Source organism: Nothoprocta perdicaria, unplaced genomic scaffold, assembly GCF_003342845.1.
Source record: "Nothoprocta perdicaria isolate Ctin4 unplaced genomic scaffold, notPer1 scaffold_0, whole genome shotgun sequence".
Taxonomy (NCBI): domain Eukaryota; kingdom Metazoa; phylum Chordata; class Aves; order Tinamiformes; family Tinamidae; genus Nothoprocta; species Nothoprocta perdicaria.
In genome coordinates, this window is record NW_020454092.1 from 19,044,411 (window position 1) to 19,063,778 (window position 19,368).

The 19,368-nt window shown below is 44.4% G+C and overlaps 1 protein-coding gene across 1 annotated transcript in view; it reads right to left on the reverse strand.

Moving 5' to 3' along the window:
- Window positions 1-19,368, reverse strand: part of DAB1 (DAB1, reelin adaptor protein) — a 224,081-nt gene that overhangs the window by 154,440 nt on the left and 50,273 nt on the right. The window lies entirely within an intron of this gene.

Here is a 19,368-nt window from a genome sequence, read left to right on the forward strand (position 1 = left end):
GCTTCAAAACTGGGATCTGTGCACTTGCTCCTGGCACGTTGCACGTTCTCTCGCCCTGAAGCATCATCCCTATGCAGCTGCAGCATTTCTGCTATGGGGAAGGAGCCCTTTCCTTGCTCTCCTGTTTGAGTCGGGATCAGTTTGCATTTTTCAACATCACGATTGGGGCTGCCAGGCCCGATAATGAAAAATTGAAAGTCAGATCACCCCTATTAGGCTGTCAGGGGCTGACGGGGCCGGCGCGGCGTCTCTGCGCTGTGAAGGGCTGCCCTTGTAAGGAGCTGACAGGCAAATCTCCGCAGAAATGCGGACGCTGGATACGGGCTATTTATGGCAAGGCATGACAAGGCAGGGCTGCAATGTGCATGCTAACATACTGCACAGGACCCCACGGCGCAAGTTGGATCGTAAGGCAAAATTCCATTAAGATAAGGCTAAGGAGAGGCCTAAAGAGATGAGATATGGAGACAAGGGGAGGATGGAGTTGGGTTTTCTTATGTCTTGGCACCAAGAGCCTAAGTAGGTGCAATAGCCCTGCAGGGTTGAGAGCACAGCACAGCTATGAACAGCATGTGAATACAATGGCAAGATCCAACAGTCAGCATGGTATGGTTAAGGAGGTGCAGAAGGCCTTCTCCTTTTCCCTCTCCCCTTCTCTTTGGACCACATTTGGAGCACACGGTCCAGGAATGTGGGTTTGTGACAGTGCGTGGCAGTGGTAGCTGCTGCCATTCAAAGCTCCTGCAATATTAATGTCCTCGGCCGTGTCACATCTACACCAGCCGACAGCCACACGAGGCAGAGCAAGGCAGGACTTCTCCCAGCGCTCAGAACACCAAATTTCTGAATGTTAACTTCTCTTTCTCATTTTACGTTTTAACTCCAAGACATTTACGTGCTTCCTACTGTGAGAAGCTGGTAAAATGAAGCATTTTGATGTAATCCCAGAAGATCCCAAAACCCCACTGTCCAGCTTAGGGACCACACACTCCTCCAGGCTGGGACTGCTGTCCTGGGTAGCAGTGCAGATTTCTGACCCAGTTTGAGGGATGCCATACACTGCAGCAAAAACCTGGTCCAGCAAAAACCAGTAAGAGTTACTGGGACCGGAACTAACTTTTCAAAGAGGGACTCAGTAAGTGCTAAACAGATCAGCAGTGAAACCTTAGCAAGTTCCTGCTCACACACCAGTTTTTCTGTGGTTTCCTAACACTTACCCAACATACAACTCCCGAGCATATAGATAACTATACAGTGCCTGTGCATGAGTTATCTGGCCTGCTAGATACTGTTGCTGAATATAGATAAGATGTGAATACACATATATATGAAAGAAAGAAGCTAAGACTGATAAAACTGCCGGTGCACAGACAGCAGCTTAAGACTCACCAGCCTCTTTGGCTCTCATTACTGGCTCTTTTTACTAGAAGTAGACACACAACTCGAGGGAAATCTTTTAAATCCTTGGCTAGTTACACTGAGGTCACCAGATAGGTGCTTCTTACAGGGGCCACACACACACGCTTGCTTGTGCTAGGATTCCAACAGTCACTTTTTTCATTATTTCCCTTTTGTGCCTAATTTTCCAGTAACCAAAGAATATGGTATAGGAGGCAGTCTGCCAGGTGTGAGGGTTTACATTAATGATCTACGATCCTTCATCACAGCCAGACATCTTGTCAAGAGAATGGAAGGTGAATATTAATGTCTCTTAAAGTACATAAGAGTGTTAACTAAGGTCCTTTCTGAGGGATAGAAAGCGAGGAAGAAATATGTGCGTTTAAATGTTGACCACGGGATTCACTGGCCTGGTAAAACACCTTGTCTCTTCCAGTAAACCTCTTTGGATATGAAATGGGGTGTCCAAATTTGGTGCTGGCCTCACCATAGCCAACACCAAAGAGGCTGGGGTCTCATCATGGATTTCAAGGGAAGGAAACACCTTCCTGAAGTCCTTCCACCACAACATTGCTGCTGATTTTGCAAGATATCAGAGCTGCTCTGAGGGGAAGCAGGGGGCGAGAAACAGGCATTCTTAGCAAAACCCCCCTGTGCATTTCAGCCTTTCTAGTAAAATCAAAACGGAGAAATAATTCACTTCATACAATCGGCACATTTGCTGCAATAACGCTGAAACGCTGCAGCGTGGAATGATGAAATGTTCCTTTGACCACATTAAATGATAAGACAAGATCACACATAAGTATGCGCTGCAAATGTGCATAATGAGGATTAGTGTTTAAATATGATCTGAAGCATGGAAATACATTTGAACAGAAGAGCAATGAGAAAATATTTCATATTATCAAAACACAAGGAAAAACCCCAATTATTCAGCATTATTTGTCATTCAGAAAGCTTTCAAACTTCTCAGGCTCAACATTACAGGTTTATCAAAAGCCTTAAACAGAAATATTTCCAGGGACTATGCAAGACCCAGCCTCAGTACTGGTTACTGCTTAAAAATCTGTTGCAAACCTCTCACTTTTCCTAGTTTTTCATTTTCTTTTTTAGTGACAAATATTAAACAGAAGTAGAGATTTCAGTGTCATCCATTGCTAAGGTATCCATGTATTTCCAAAAGGCTTTTTGAGGACTTCTTCCATTTAGGTGTTGCTCTTGCAAGGGTACAGGAAACTCTATTGATACACTGCAAAACTTGGAAAAATGAAAATAGAAAGTCATTTTTGTGTCAGATCTGCACTGCCCAATCAGACCAGGCAAGTAACTGGACTGGATCAAGCGTTTGAAGGAAGCAACTGATATATGATTTAAAATAATTAAAATCCTAAATCAGCATGATTTTAATGGTAGAGCTAGCCTTAAAGCAAGGATTTCGGTAGTAATCCTGGATGAATAATTAGCTGAAGCAGACACGTATTTATGGGGACAATGGTGCTCCGTTAGGCAGAGACACTAAAATAATGACAAGTGAATTAAAAACCCCATGTAATAGATGCGAGGAGATGACAGCTGATGCCTCTGTTGTCACCTAAGAAAATGGCTTTGCGGTTCTTTGGATCCCTGGAAGCCTTTCTAAAGCCTTTTCCACTGCCAAATCATTCAGAACGTGGAATTATATTTGACTGCTGGTACTCAAAATATTTTGTTCAATCATACAGTGTGTTTTTTCCACCAAAAAGGAAAGAAAGGACAGGGAGGTGGAAGCTGAACTTGCTGGGAGATGTAACTCTTGACAGCTAGGGAAAAGGAAGATGATAAAAAGAAAAAATTAAAAATAATCCTGAGGCTCTATCAGAAAATACCGGCTGCCTCCCTAATTCCTGCTTTCAGGAAATATGAGTGCAATATCATTTTGGTCGATTCAGGTGCTAAGCCGCATTCGGGGAAGCATTCAAGTCTCTATGCGGAGCAAGAATCACCGACACACTTCCTTAAGGACATTAAATACGAGCGTTTTGACTTTAAATCAATAGAAGAGCTCAGAAAGTTAAATACAGAGCACAACAGATTATGCAGAAAATGATCCTTGAAAATTTTGCACATAGGCAGGGCTGTAAGATTTTACCTTCTCTACGCCTGTACGTCTTAGCTCGTTAATCATCAGTACTTGGGTCTATTACTCGAGTTTGTGTTGTGGTGGTAAGCCTATAAATTTGCTGCGGAGCTGGGCAACCAGCTTCACCAGGGGCTTAGCAATAAAAAATATAGAGCCAGGCACGGGCTCTTCCGCAAGGAAGCAAGTTGTTGTTCTTCCCACAAATCTCCGGAGATCAGCCAATGCAGGGAGTGTGTCAGAGAGAAGGATTTCATGGTCCAGAAATTCAAAAATAAGATAAAACTCCAAAATCAAATTACCCCTGCTGCCAATAAGCTATTACTCGGCGGTTATTAAATACACACAGACATTCACATGACCACGCTGCACTGTAAATCACGCTCGCAGACAGTTCATTTAATGAACAGTGTTTGACTAGACAATCTGTTTTGGATTAAATTATATATATATATAACTCCAGCCACTATCTTGCTCCAAAATGTATTCACTCATAAACTTTGCTGCAATCCTAGCTTTACAATAAAAACCAATCATTGCCAAACGGCAAATTCCGTTTTTAACAAGCAGCATGGGGGGATCCAAAGCTTAATTTAGCTTCATAATTTACCTTTAAAGGACTTGTGCATTATAGCACATACAGTACATTACAGCACATATATGCTATAGTACATTATAGCTGGTTGACAGCCTAGAAGAAACAAGGTAGAATTTTGCCTAAAGTTTTGTGCAATTAAAACATTACACCATTGATTTAATTTACTGATGTTACAGGTGATATTCCTGCCTTGGGAGGAGGCAACCCCTGCACACAGCCTGCTCCCAGCTCCCAGATTCTCCTTGGATTCCCTTTGAGCTCTGTAAATAGGGATTTGACACCGTCTGGGTCCACATCCCCTCCTCGAGGTGCCGGCACCTGGTCCTGTTCACGAGGCTCAACCCAACGTGAGGGATGCAGCTTGCCCCGTAAGGAGACGGTGACGCATCTTCACTGCCCAAGAAGATGATGCCCACTGGAAATCAAATACAAGGATAACATCGATAGCGAAGCCGTAATGTGCATTTTATAAATGGCTGAGATTTAGAAGGGATATGCAATTTCATGCCGCAGGGGTTTAGCTGGACTCCATTAGGATTTAGGGCAGATGCTGCCAGAGACAAAGCCGGAGCCTTATCGCCCATCGGTGCTCTGCAGCTTTCTTGTGTCTTCCTTGGAAGCAGCCGCTGGTGCTTCGGCCTCATCCATAATGGCAATTTTTAATCCCATCTTTACAGTACAGCTTCCTGTGACTGTGAAAAGAGGCATCCAGACTGGGAGGCGCAGCGGTGAAAGCCCCGTCTCCTCTGGTAGCTGAAGGTCGTGGGACACACGATTCTGCAGCACAAGCCCTGCTTTGGAGGACAGCCCCGTACAGTCACGGAAGCCACCAAGGACACAGCTTCCGGGCCTGATAAATCAAGTTAAAGAGCATCTCTGAATGCTCAGCCAGATGGATCACCTGAATAGCTAAAGAGTCTAATACATCTCTTTGAGAAAAGATATTGGCTTGTGCAATGAAACAGATAATTGACTATTCCATGGAATAGCTGCTCGGGCTTCACATTTGGGATCAACAGGAACCCATCTCTCCCACTACAGAGGGAAGACAGCAAATCTCTGGGTTGGATTTTACTCTCTCCTGGGCTCCCATTCCCTTCAGGAGGAAGATCTGGAGGAATAGCCAAGCCACAGTTCATTGTTTCGTCCCCACCAACAGCCAATGTCCTGTGATCATCTGCAAGGCGGGCAGCACAGCCCCATAAATCAACACAAGTGCAAGGAGCTCATGACATGGCCACGGAAACAGGTAGGGAACACTTGCAGACATCCTGTATGGACACTGCTGGAGCGACTGGTGATGAAAAAGGATGGTGGCAGCTGTCAAGCAGAGCAAGGAACTGGGAAGCTTGCAGTAGCCTTGGGTTCCTTACACACTCAAGAGGGATGAAATCCAAGCAGTAATTCCAAGGCAGAGTTCTGCTGAAGCCACAGGCCCCTCAGCACCTTCATTCTGTGCTTTCTCAGGACAGGAGGACTCCTTGGTGGAATCACAGTGTTGCCATTCAAGCTGCGTGTTATTTATTTGGAGTATAAATAAAGGGGATGCGTTTCAAAAACCACACCAAGGTATTCAAATATTTGTAGGTAGTCCACATTAAATCTTAAGATTGGAGGGTTTTGCATAAATGTTTGACTCTAACAGCCATGAGGGAATTCCAACTCCCTGGCTGAGCAAATTACAGCAAAAATAGCAGAATAATTAGAACAAACACATAAATATTTGCAATAGTTTTTGTCTATCAGCACATAGACTGAATTCTTCCAGCGCTCAAGGACTGCACCCTTCTTAGGCTCTGTATCATGGATGGAGAAGACAGACACAATCAGGATACAACAGCAGCAGCAATACACATCATTTCATTTTCATAGAGCACCATAAACCATATGGGAGTGGGCTGTTTATTTCATTTATGAGCAGCTTTTATACAAATCCTGAATGATGGTTATCAGCTGAGACTTTTTATGGGCCTTCCTGCTCTCTCCATTTTGGTAAGTCAAAGGTTCGGTCTGAGCCCGAGTCATTTTGATTCTCCACAAATTGCTTGCACATTTGTCTACCAGAAAAAGAACCCTCTTCATCAGTAAAGGTGTTAATAATATATACACATATTATTAACTGAACTTATTTTCATTTCCAGCCCCGCAGTCATCATTAGTGAAGTTTAAACACGCATAAATCAGTCTCTCTTGAAAAAGTGCACATCATCAAATGTCACCTTGTTGAACCTAAAGAAGAAATAAATACTTTTTTGTTTTAAAAACTAGATGATGTTGAAAGATAGATGGGATTATTCCATCATCCACCACTTCTGTAGTTGCACTACCAAGTTTCATCTAGCCATCTAGATGAATTTTATTCATCTGATTTTTTTGTTATCTCAAAGATAGGAGAAATCAAGGTCAGGTCTGTAATTTTGCCCATATTTCTTACAGAAAGTTGTGTTACTTAATTTGATCCAAAAAAAATCCTGCATTTATTGGAAATCTTGGGTAGAAAGTATCAAATTATGTTCTCAGATATTCCGCTGCGCCAAAGCCTGGACATCACGATCATATAACAGAGAGAGAAGATTAGCTCTCAATATTGCAAATAAAACTAATTAGAGGCAAATGGTTTAATGATAGAAGATCATATTTCCATGTTGCCAGTTGCTGCTCTTTTATCATGAATCTCTTACAGTTTATTTAAAAGCCTTGCGCTTGAAATAAGGAGATTTCACAAGAATCTTGCCTTCATTAACCAGGAATAATTTCCTAACCTTTCAGTTTCAAAGAAAAGCTCAGAAGTATTAGCTGAGTATATCTTCAAGGCTCTGAAATGGAAACCTTTAGCACGTATTAACATTACCAATTTTGGAGAGCCTGCTCACATTGCTGACTGCTTGGTCTGACCACCCTCACACAGCAAATGGTCAGATTCCCAAATCCCAAATACCAGCAGGCTCTTTGGGGCTTTAAAGGAGGGGAATTTTCATGCTTTCCTTGCATTATGGAAGGACCAGACAAACAAAATCCTCCTCTGCATTTAGGGAAAAAACGTGAATCTGACATTATTCCAGGCTACTCTGGTTAGCTATGCTAGGAATTGTCATTCCCGTTAACAACTAAGCTGGAACTCACAGTGCTCACAAGCAGACTTTTCTCATGTATTATTACCATTGAACATCAGTTCAGACAATTCTCCTAAACAACAAATCTTGGATAAACAAACACAGGGATGTAATTCAGATTAGAAAGGATGAGCAAAGCTTAGCAAAGCTGTTCTCCATTCCCTCTTGATCTCGGGGCTATGGTGAGGTAGGTCTCTCTGAGCCTTGCCTACTGCAGCTCTTCTACTTTGCAAAAATTATTAAAAATTAACTGGGCAAGGGAGACAGACTGACTTGATCAACTCCTACTTAGATCAGATGATTAACATCCTACTTGCACATGGGAGTCTAAAGTTCAAGCTCCTGCATTACTTAAAGTTTAATTTTTAATCTTGCTCTAATAGTAAAGGCCCCGACAAGCACCCTGGATACGTCCTGCCCTGTGATGTAGGAAAGTAAGGACATAAATTTGAAAAGCACCGACGATGAGCACCTGATATTTGCATCTACAATGATCATCTGCATCTAAGATGCAGCAGACTGTTCCTGCCTGATGGAAATAACATCCCAAGTTTCCACCACCGTTTTATTGTCCGCCTTTCCTATCCTGACTAAAGCTGCTGGCAGAATCACTTAGCCAAACATCAGTAAATAATTAAGAACAAATGTTTAACATACGATAAATCCTGCCAGCCTTTCTAGATGTTCACGTTATATCTCATGCAACGATGCTTCCCTTGGAAATTCACATCAGCCGTTGCAAAGAGTCCATGTAAGAGCTGAGGGACCTTTTCTCCTGCTTAGCCTCCCTGTCCAAACCCAAACCCACCACTTGAGGAGGCAGGTGGGGGTTCAGTACCTCCCCATATGGAGGGCATTTTCCATACGTTTGATACGATGCGAGCTTGTGAAGTAATATTTCAGCTGCAGCTACTGTCTGTCACATCTGGTATTTTGAATAATCGGTTAAGTGAACAGCAAATTAAATTAAGCCAAGCCAGTGTCATAAACCTAAAGCGTATTTCAAAAGGTTCTCCCATATGAAAAGGGAGTTGGCTTAGACGGCTTTAATGTCCTCACTCTGAGATGCTTAACTGCAAATAAATCAACAGCCCCTGTGGTTTTACCCACAGAATAGTCCATTAGAGTGGATTAAAAATAAATACGTGTGAGAATGGAGAGGGACAACACAGATGGAATTGGCTGCGCAGAGACCCGCCGCAAACAAAAGGTGGGCGATGACTGCAGCTGGAGATAGGAGGAAAAACTAGTGACATCCCAGGCTTTGCACCAGCTCCCATAGCTTGTCTGGCCAGGCTGCCCCGCACGCAGGCCTAGGAGGGACAAGCTGCGCTTACCAGCCTGGCCTGGGAGTGCTGGACCCAGGGCTCCACACATGCCCTGGGATTCCTGCCCGTCTCCCGGAGCTACCAGCTGGATCCCTGCAGGAGCAGCAGCAGGATGGTCCCGCAGTCGAGGGTATTGCTGAGCACAGGCTCATCTGTCTGTAAACCCGTCCTTGGGGCTGCTCTACGTGGCTTTGGAGAGGTCCCCTCACACCAATTTCAGCCAAAGGACATACTTTTCATCTACCTTTCACATCACCAGTACCATGCCTTCCCAATAAAGTGCTAATGGACAAAGCCAGTGGATCATACGTTTCCTTATTCCTTTCCCAAATCGCCACAATAAGCCCACGTTCACGGATATCAGCAAGCAGATGGACACCATTGCTTCTCATTTGGCAGAGGTATTCCCACTCAAGTCAGAGATTAATTCCCTCCAGCAGCCAGCTTTCTCATCTGTTAGTAGCCCATTACCCTTTTCCCAAACATATTTCTCAAGGCAAGAATAAAAACACCTTTCTGTGAACTACTGAATTATTATAAAGAGAGTAAAGAAAGAGGTTTATGGAGATAACCACTGAAAATGTCATCTTCAAGTAAACATACAAATAACGCCAAATATTTCCTACCAACAACTTTTGGTGCGTACACAGCCTCACAGGATGTCTCTCCTGTTGTTCTGTGAGCAGTCCAGGAACTCTTTTTTGCCAGCTTTGTTGGGATTATTATTTCCTCAATTAGACCAAAACATAAAATGAGCAAGAAAGAAAAAGCAAAAACTCTGTTCCTGAGGAACAGTCCCCTTGAAACAATAAAAGGAGTATCTTCTCCTTTCTAAAGCCATCAAACTAAGCAATAGAGAAGAAAAACAATAGATTTTACTGACCTGGCTAATAAAGTGAGGATACAGTGCCATTTCTAATGATTCAAAATGGTCTAAAATTCAGAAGTGAACAGCGATCCTGACAAATGAGGCGAGCTTCAGTTCTGACTTTCTGGGACCAGATGCTTCCTCATCCTGAGCCCCACAGAAACAGCATTCCCAGCGTGTCTGGGAAAAGAATTTCCATCTCTAGAGTCTCTTTTTAAGTCTTTATAAAATACTCCAAAAACCACATCTCCGAGGTGTTTGTTACCCTTGAATTCTGTTTGCTAACGAGCTCCTGATCGTGGCACAGCAAGTTCATCAAGTCAACAGCGGTGCTTCTACAAAGCAAAGAGGTGCTGCAGCTAATTAGAGGCTCAGCTCATTAGCAGCGTGCTGCTGCTGCCAAGTTTTGCAGCCACTGGAGTTTCCAGTCGGCCCGACCCGCTGCAAGGCCCTGCAGGGTGGCAGGGACCTGGCCAATGTCCTCTGCCAGGAAAAGCGCCCAGGGCTGCAAGGGCTGCTCCCAGCAGGAACCAGGGGTGTCTGCCTGAGTTTATTACACCCCACGGACTCCAATTTGAGGTATTTCAATGGTACAATTAATTCACAATTACAGAATGCTTAAGGTTGGAAGGGACCTCTAGAGATCATCTAGTCCAACCTTCCTGCTCAAGCAGGGACACCTGGAGCTGTTTAGCATCCATTTACCAATAAATACCTCTAAGGGCAATAAAGTTGCAAAATTTAGATAGTCAAAGACTACCAATATTAATTGGAATTAGGGCTGCTTCAAAACTTTAAACTAACAAAATAGTAGTATGTTGAAGGCCTTAGATTTGCCTCTCTGCCCTCAACCCTTCGCACCTCCAGTGGGAGCAGCTCTGGAGCCACCAGGCACCCACTGAAGCACTAACCTTGGTGGGAGCTGAGCGAAATCCTTGCAGACGACAGACACCTTTTTCCATCGCTGCTGCACAATGAAGTAAATTTATAGCTCAGTTATTAATTAATAGAAATCCAATAGCGCTCTTATCATTTCAAATTGCTCCCAATTAAAGGAAAAGGCAATGAGATTTGAACAACGATCACATTGAGTTGACGACATCAATAGCACAGCATGGTCAGGAAAAGCACATTAACGTAGTAACTACAACGTTGACTACCACGTCTGGAAATCTGAATTAACCGAGCCTGACTACATAAGGAATTAGAACTGAAAAGCAATTTTCTATATTAATTCTAGGGACCAAGGACCGGGATTCTCCCCTAGCAGATAACTGTGTGACTGCTCGGTTAGGAATACTTCCTTCTCTTCTCTGCCTCACTTGCTAAGCAATGTGTGAAGTGTTCAGATGAGATTTCGGATAATCGGCACGCGGCTCCTTATCTGGAGAGGCTCCCCATCCCAACACATGCCACTGCATTGCTCCGGGCCTTTCCTACCTTTTTCTCTCCACTCCCTGCTCCACTGCCTACAGATTAAGGAACAATCAATCAACAGCAACTTGACTGGCAATAGCATCACTTAAAGTAGCACAGATGCAATCAGCAAGTCCCTTCCAAAAAGCCCATGCATGCAGAAGAACCACACAGTGCTCCTCTGAGCACTGAGGGTAGCTACTATACAAAAAGGAACAACTACTTAAATCATCTATTTGGAAAAAGAGAGTAAATTTTTAAAATCACTAGCAAGGTTTTAGACTACAAAGCTGTGGGAAGAAGGATCGTGTTTCCAGTTCAACCATTGACTTTCTTTGGCAGTATGAACACAGCCTTTGCTGTCCTGAATAATGTGCAAACACAAATTTGCCCTGCAGAGCAAGGCAAAGAGCCTGGAAAATGTTTAGGAATCCTAAGGACAGAACTATTTTATCACAAAATTACACTGCGATGCAATAGATGCTCTTCCGAAGGCAAGTGCATGCAACTATAATCTGTCTCATCAAGAAAACACTGGTCAAACTCCAAAAAAATCTACTAACCTTTGCAAAAGATATAGTTAAAACATTTCTTTTTATTGACTTGAAGCCAGTACTTAGCCATACATATCAAAAGTAGTAATGCATTTATACTTAAAAAAAATAATGTCACACTATTTAATAGTGGGTGATATTGGGTTAATAATTTTAGCAAATCAGAAGGAAGTTAATGTAATCCTCGATTTGTTTTATCTTCAAAGTCACCTATGGCATTTTATAAGCTAGGTAACATTATCACAGCTGGACACTTCTGTAATCTTTTGAGCTCTTTTTCCCCACTCAAAATAAATGTTACAGATCCACCACGATATTGCTAAAATAACCGCTCATTTACTCGGAAAGATGAAAGCAAGCAGGTGAATTAACAAAGCCTTGGACTCCATCAAACTCCACAAAAACGCCTGCGGGGCAAGACAGAAATGAGAGACTCGACCCTGCAGATGGTCCAGGCACCAGATCCTCCTGCCTGTCTGCAGGGCTTGGGTTTAACCCGGTGCATCCTGCCCCTGGCTCCAGGCTTGGATCTGGAGCTGGGTAAATGCACAGGATGGCAGATGCTCCACGAGAGCACATTTGCCCTTGGAAAATCCCAGGTTTGCTCTTGGAAGCAAAAACAGGAAGGAAAGTGGGTGCCAGTGAGTGGTTTCCACTTCTTTAGAGAAGGACATGGCCAAGAAAATAACTTACAGCTCCCGTATCTATCCATCTCTCTCTCTCTCTCTATATATATATAGTTTTCAATGTTGACACTCAGAGTGGGTTTGAATACCTGCTACTCTTTAGAATTATATATATAGCATTCATTTACAAACATTTGCATACCAGAAAAGCCTAATCAAGCCTCTCGCATTTCCATGTCAACCAGCAGAGATATTTTAGTTATCAGAGAGCCTGCACAGGGAAATCAAAAATATCTCTTGTCTCACTTAGCCCATTGTGGCGACACAACGCACAAAGTTAGAGGGGCAGATGCCACTCGAGCAGGGGGAGCTGCAAAAGCTGGAATGATTTATTTCATAATGTTTTCAGGCAGTATAAATAACCTTTAAATGACTCTTCTGCTCTAATTTGCATAAGCAATTGACAGTTCATTAGATATAAAAAAAAAAACACACTAGACAAAACCAAAGCTTAGACATTCCTGGGGATTTTGGTCCAAATGAGGCTGCAGGGAAGCAACTTTGCAAAGCCAGCTCAATCCTGCACACCTCTCCAACAGGGAAGGGCAAATCACTGCGGCTCTAATCTCCATCCCCTAAAGCCCTCTCCCATAAAGACCACAGAGGTGCTACCCAGTTTTACTCAGCAGCCAAACTGGACCCACGGATCCACTCCGGAGGCCACGGAAGCAAATTCCACACGTGCAGGAACAGGTCCCCCCCCACATTCCCGCTCTGCAACCCAAGGCAGCAGCTCCAGGGATGGGAAGAGGGCGGGCGGGCGCGCAGAGGGAAGAATGAAGACAAGGGAAGATAATTGAAAGTACCACTGCATTAGTTATGTTGCATATATCTGGCGTAATTAGTATTAATAAGCTGTCAGTCAGAAGATGTAGTTGTTAAAAAGCACTTTCAATAAGGGAAAATGGTAATTGAACTCCGCCACGTATTTGCCTGTATTTATTTATTCTGCTGCCTTTTTTCTTTTTTTTATTGCTCCTTGCCACGGAGCCAAGTTTAGCAAAAGTGAAATTAAAGGCGTGAACTGAGTTTTTTTATTCATTAACTAGAAAAACGCTCAATCTGAGGCTGCTCTGAGCAGTGCCAAGCACGGGAGGAAGGCTCGGGAAGCAAAGTGCTTCGGGTCTGCATTCACTTCTTGCCAAAACCACGTTTTCAAGCCACAATTTTAAATGCATTCAGTTTCACTATATATATATATATATATATATATTTTTATATATAGATAGATAATCCTGTGTTATCCAGCACAGCGCTGCTGTTACTCTATTCTCCAGTGGATTGGTAAAACACTCCAAATGCCTTGCTGGGTCCTCTCTTGTGGCTTTGCATTTCCTAAAGCTGGACAGATCACGTGCAGTGAATAATGCATTCAATAATTATCACACTTTTTTTTTTTTTTTTTTTTAAATTATTATTATTTCTCAACTCTCCACAAACAGCTTTCCATGTTCCCAAAAGCATCTGGCAGGAGAAATGAGTCACTAAATATTTTATACAAATAGTTATTAGCCTGTATCTTGATCACGAGTAGTTAGCTGCAGATTCAAGTGGGACTGGGGCGTCTGGATGGGATGTGCAGTGTTGACTGCAAAGTGGATGTGCTGAACTCCCAGGGTCTGTTCTTTGCCTCTCCTGCTCCTCCCGACAGCACGTTGGGCATCTCAGGCTCCCTGTGTCCATCGTCCAATGCATTCCTATGCTTTTTCCCTACCCTCCTTATTACCTTTCTTGAGAATAAAGATGTTGCAGATGGGCGCCAAACTGTGTAAAAATGGAAATTATGGTTGGGTAGAATCGGAACATAAAAAATAAGTTATTTGGCTGCCTTTTGCTTTTATTATTTTCTTAAGGACCACAGCACATATGGCATGTGAAAAAAAAAGTCTAGTGTTCATTAAGGCTAAATGAGACAGGTTAGAGAATCAGAGGCACCAAATGGAAAACTCTGGAAAAAAAAAAAAAAAAAAAAAAAAAGAAATCTGGGTGGCAACTCACTCTGCTGATAATATTTTTTGGATGCTTCCCTCCTGCCCTCTCTGCCTCGTTTTTTCTAAACTGCAAGGACATTTTCGCAAATATTTCAACCATATCCAACGGCGGCTGCCTCGCAGCCAGTCCTCCCCGCTGTGCCTTCCTCATTTGGAGGTCATCATCCTCCGTTTGTGAAATCATCATCATCTCGCCGGTGATGTCACGAGCGGCGGATTATGATGACTTCAAGGAAAGCAGCAGCAGTGGGAGAAAATGAGCTGCTCAGCCCCCGCCAGCTCATTTGCTCCCCCAAAAAGCGAGATACAGAGAAAAATATCAGCAGTGCAATCTCTAAATAGACCATTTGCTGCGTGCTGTCCACGGCGCTCGCTGAATATGAGGGTAATTTCTGCCGGGTGCTAATTTAATGCAGACCTCAACTTTATTCTAGCAGCTCTTAGGTTCAGGATGGCAGCCAGAGCTCGCTGCTTCTTCTGGCGGTAATGCAGAGCCCTCAAAATGCATAAAATTAAATGAGCATCCCTTGGATTCTCAGCAAAACAAACCAAGCAAGATGGACAAGATAACCTCAGGCTGAGGCTTTGTTACCCTTAGACCATTTGTGCCAATATCAAAATAAATAAGTAAACTGTGTCAGAGGAATAAAGTGCATTTAACATGCAATTATCTTTATGCATCCATATAATTTTTGCTGTTATCCCGTACTTTTGCCAGTCTAACTCACATAGAGCAGTGGCATGCAATGGGCAACATCTACCCTCCACTACAGGAGAAGACAACGGCAGCCACAGTGGGGCCACGATTCTCCTCTCCAGACTAATTACGTGGTTAAAGGCAGGCACGTCTCACCGTGTTGTTGAATCTCATCCTAATCTCTCAGGCTCTTGGCATCTTAAAACATGAAAACATGTAAGCTGGTGCCAGGAACTAGCTATAAGAATAATTGCTTTTAGGTTAAAAACTAAGCTGTAAGCACCTACAGAGCTGCAATTGATCTTACTTCTTTTCTGCAAGTATCATTTTGCATTAGATCATTGTTCGTCATTCACAATTTGAATAAAAAAATACTTCCATTTTAATGGGTTACATAATTCCACTGAGCTAAATGGATACAGGAGTAAAAGAAAACTATAGAAAACATGCACAATCTGAGCAGATTGCAATACTGGTGGAACAAGCTGTAAATCTACTGCTTAATTAAAATTATTTGAGATGCCAAGACGCAAAAACTCTGCATCATGCTGCCATGTAAAATTTACAGCCGACCTCGATAAATTATGATAGCCCGACCTACAAAATTCTGCAGTTTGAAAGGTTTTCATTGATGTGTTTGGTTTTTTCCCATGTTGTGTGTGTATATGTGTGTGTGTATATATATATGTGTGTGTGTGTGTGTGTGTATATATATAAATGCTTCCTTTACATTTCAATTTGAGCAATGATTGCACAGAATGGCATTTGGGCTCCTGCAGCCACTGAAAGAGTCACGCAGCTGCAAGCAGGGATATTAAAGGGCAGAGCTGGCAAGGTGTTGGTGCCCTCACCCAACTAAGCCACGAGCGCTTTGGATCTCATGGAGCCAGCACTGCCCGGGTTACTCTGCAAGCTCCCAGCCCAAACCKGGGAGATTTATCCGTGTGCAAAGGGAACAGACGGCCGAGAATTTGCCCTCTTGACACCGTGTTACCAGCGAGCTCCTTGCATGCTTGTGCTGCAAAGGGGATGGCTGCAGCGAGCCCTTAGGGCAGCCAAGGGGCGAGGAGAAGGGGCTGCAGCAGGGCAAGGTGCATGAGAAACACGCAGGTGAGTGAGTGCCTGCAAAGCCCCTGCTCCTTGCACGGAGCCTCACGCTGTCCTCTGCATTTCGCTTGAGAGCGTGAATGCGGATGGCTCCCTAGAAAGCACGCTTGATAAATAAAACATGCTTAATAAGACAAATAAACCAAGCAAAATAAATAATCCATGCTCCTGGATGGCGACTTCTTGTGCAGAAGGATGTTCCCGGGGCAGGCAGCGGCCCTCCAGTGGGACGCGCTGCGCGGTCCAGCAGCAGCCCTGGCACTGCTGCAGGAGCCGCCCGGTGCATCAGCCAGCACGTGCTCCCAAAAACCTCCAGCTCCACAGAGACCCCAGCCACAAAGACTCAACTGTCAAATGATAGCACTTCGCCGTGCAATTAAAAGTTATAAGTTATTCAGAAAATTGCAACAAGTTCTCTATTAATCCAGCGCCACTGCCTGATTTTGCCTTTCCAATGAAAAAGCAAATCCTGTGTATTCCCATGCATGCTGCAATCTGCTAAATTACCGGGATATATTATTTATATAAAGCCGTCTGCTTTGGAGACCGCCACCGTCGCTGCTGCGTGTTGCAACACAGCTCGCTGGTCCCACACAGCAGCTCCATCCCTGTCCCCATCCCTGTCCGTATCCCCATCGCCGCTCCACGGAGCCATCCCGTGGGCTCTCACAGGTAGCTGCTGCTGCTGCCATGCACTTGGGAGTGAAGGAGAAGATGGCAAGCAGCTTGCTCAGCCAGGAGAAGACAAACAACCGCGGGGCTTGCAGCCCGTCTGGTGTGGTTTCACAYAGCGCTTCCTTAATACACTTCGTTAATACAGTTGGGCTTTTTTTTAGCAAATGTTTGGCAGGACTAAACCCTAGGGAAAAGGGRCTGTAAGCTCAGGTGTGTCCAAATGGCAGAGCCAGAACTGGAAAGCTGTCTYATGGACACAAAACAATTTTGTGCTTTCTACTCGAGTCCCAAAAGCCGGATTTTCTGTCTTGTCAACAACACACACTGCTGTGCAGCAGGGCTTGCTTTCATCACCTCCACAATGCAGAGCTGTCTGGGTACCTTTTACACCACCTTTATAATTGGAGATGGCTGAAGAGTGATCAGGGAAGGGAAATCTAAGCAGCAAGTAGTTTAATAAAGAGAGAACCACTTCTCTAATATACCATCTTCTCAGCCAAAAACTTGGTTGATAGTGACAAACGCTGCATTTTAAACCTTCCTTAAAAAGCGCCACGTGTGTTTTGCAGTCCACGGTCAGCCTGCATGAGCAAGACATAGACTCAGGTGATGTGTTAATGCATGGAGGTTGATGAAGGTCACGAGGATGTTCCCACTTGCACAGAACTTCCTGACAATGATCTCTCATGTGAGCCATRGATTAGTAGACTGGGTTTGCTCCAGGTAAATCCTTCCATAGCTGCTTTTTATCCCTCATCCCGCTCTTTCTCCTGACACATCCAGCACTGTCCAGGTAGAAACAGGGCCATGCACATCATGGTGTTTCGGCCTGGAGTTCTCCTTCATGGATGGATGTCAACGTGCTTGGCAGAGGCTGGCACCACATTATCTTCATGTTGCACATGGCGGGACAGAGAGGCAGGCCTGGCAAGGGTTCTTCCCCCAGGTCAGCAGCGAGGCTCGAGTCATGCTCCAGCATCGATCCCACCTTCTGCATCTCCTCAGGAAGATGAACTCCCAGCCCCACAGGGATTTTTCCACCACAGGCCTTGTGCCTCATGGCACATGCCCACTTCGCAGGGATGGGAATGGTGACAGTGACAAATAAAGTCCAAAGCTGAGGCTTTGCAGCCGGGCTGGCACATGGAAAAGCTCGCTGGAGCTGGCAGAAGACGCCACTGAACATATTACAAGGGGCTCCTCAATCATCTTCCCTCACGTTCCCCCCATACCTTTCTCCATTAGACGGATATGATTTTGCTAACTGGACTCATCCATAATTCATAGCTGTTATCTGTGCTCAATAATTGCAGTGTTAATATTTTGGTAATTTCCAAGTACCTTGCTCAGGCACAGTTCAATCTGCGGCGCTGACTAATGCATAATTTGATAGTTGAGTGTTTATGAGCAAACCCGCTAGCCCTCTTCTTTTTCTTCTTCCCCCGTTCATACATGAAAAAGTGTTTTCCAAATGTTGGGGAAAAGAGGAATCTTGGAAGGAAACCTCATTGCTTAAGGACTAAATTTAAACTTGATGAAATGTGTAATGACTAAACTATGAATTAAAGCAGGTTCAGCAAACGCACTGGAAGCCCTTCCCTTTACAGCCACTGGTAGGTGACCCTGCCAAACTCAGCCCTACGCTCCATTCTAACCACGGTGGAAGAGCACTTAGCAACCCCCAAGAACAACTTACCCAGATGGATTCACTTGGCTCCATGACAAGACTTGGGCACGTTCATCATCTGAAAGCTTTCCTAAACAACGTGCTCTCTCAACATGCTCTCACAACAGAGTAGCCAGACCCAAGCAGGATATTCCTAGGTAGCAAAACTGAAGATGAAAGCTTGCTGGTGCGTAGCCTTGACCATCTCATGGTGTAGGCTGGCTGGTTTATGGATTACTGCGGGTCATTTCTCCATCCCAACCGTGCCCAGGCCATAGGCCCACGGCCTGGCCCGTAAGCTCCTGCCGTTCACTTGCCTTTCCATGCAGCATCTCCTCTTCCTATTGACCACTATCGCTTCAGACCTTCTCTGTTCATAGCAAGAGGTTTCTTTACGCCTTTGTCTCCTTTTTCCTAGTTTCCCCATCAGTCCTCCCCAACGCAGACACCCCATGGACTTTATTCAGCCTTCTCTCTCAATTTTGATTTGTTTCCTTGACCTTGGAGATACAGCAAACGTATACACGTATAGGGAGACACTGCATGCAGGTGACAAGTAGCAACAAATGCTTGTTTGCTGGGCAGGCAGGACAGCTGCAGTGCTCCTGCTCAAAAAGCATGTGGAGCAATGTCGTGTAGGCCCCATGGAAAAGGGAATGGCCAAGGGAAYGGCGCAGGGAACACTGTGCCACTGAGATTTCCTTGCATTTCTTTGGAGAGAATCCAGTGTCACCTATTGCACAGAGGGACCAGCTTCCCGTGCAGTCCCACGACATGGTGCAGAGCTGGACTTCAAGTCAATGCCAACGTGCTGTGCATGACCACAGCRCTCCAGGGCCCTAACAGCCAACACTGACAATTCAAATTGTTTAGGAATATCTGCAGGGAGCGTACAAATCACTCTGCGAGATGCTACGAATAAAAGACAGACACTGAGCTGAACAGCTCCCATKCGTCACCCAAAAGGAGAGGCTTGATTGCTCATTTTTGAAAAACACACCTGGCCATACCTAGCCAGGCACCAAGAGTCACGAGGATTGTGCCCATCTACACAAAGCAACACAGAGATGGACTTCTCAAGATCATCTCCTAACATCTCTGAGCCAATGAACCCCCCAACTGCAACAAGCAGCAAGAGATTTGAACAGATAA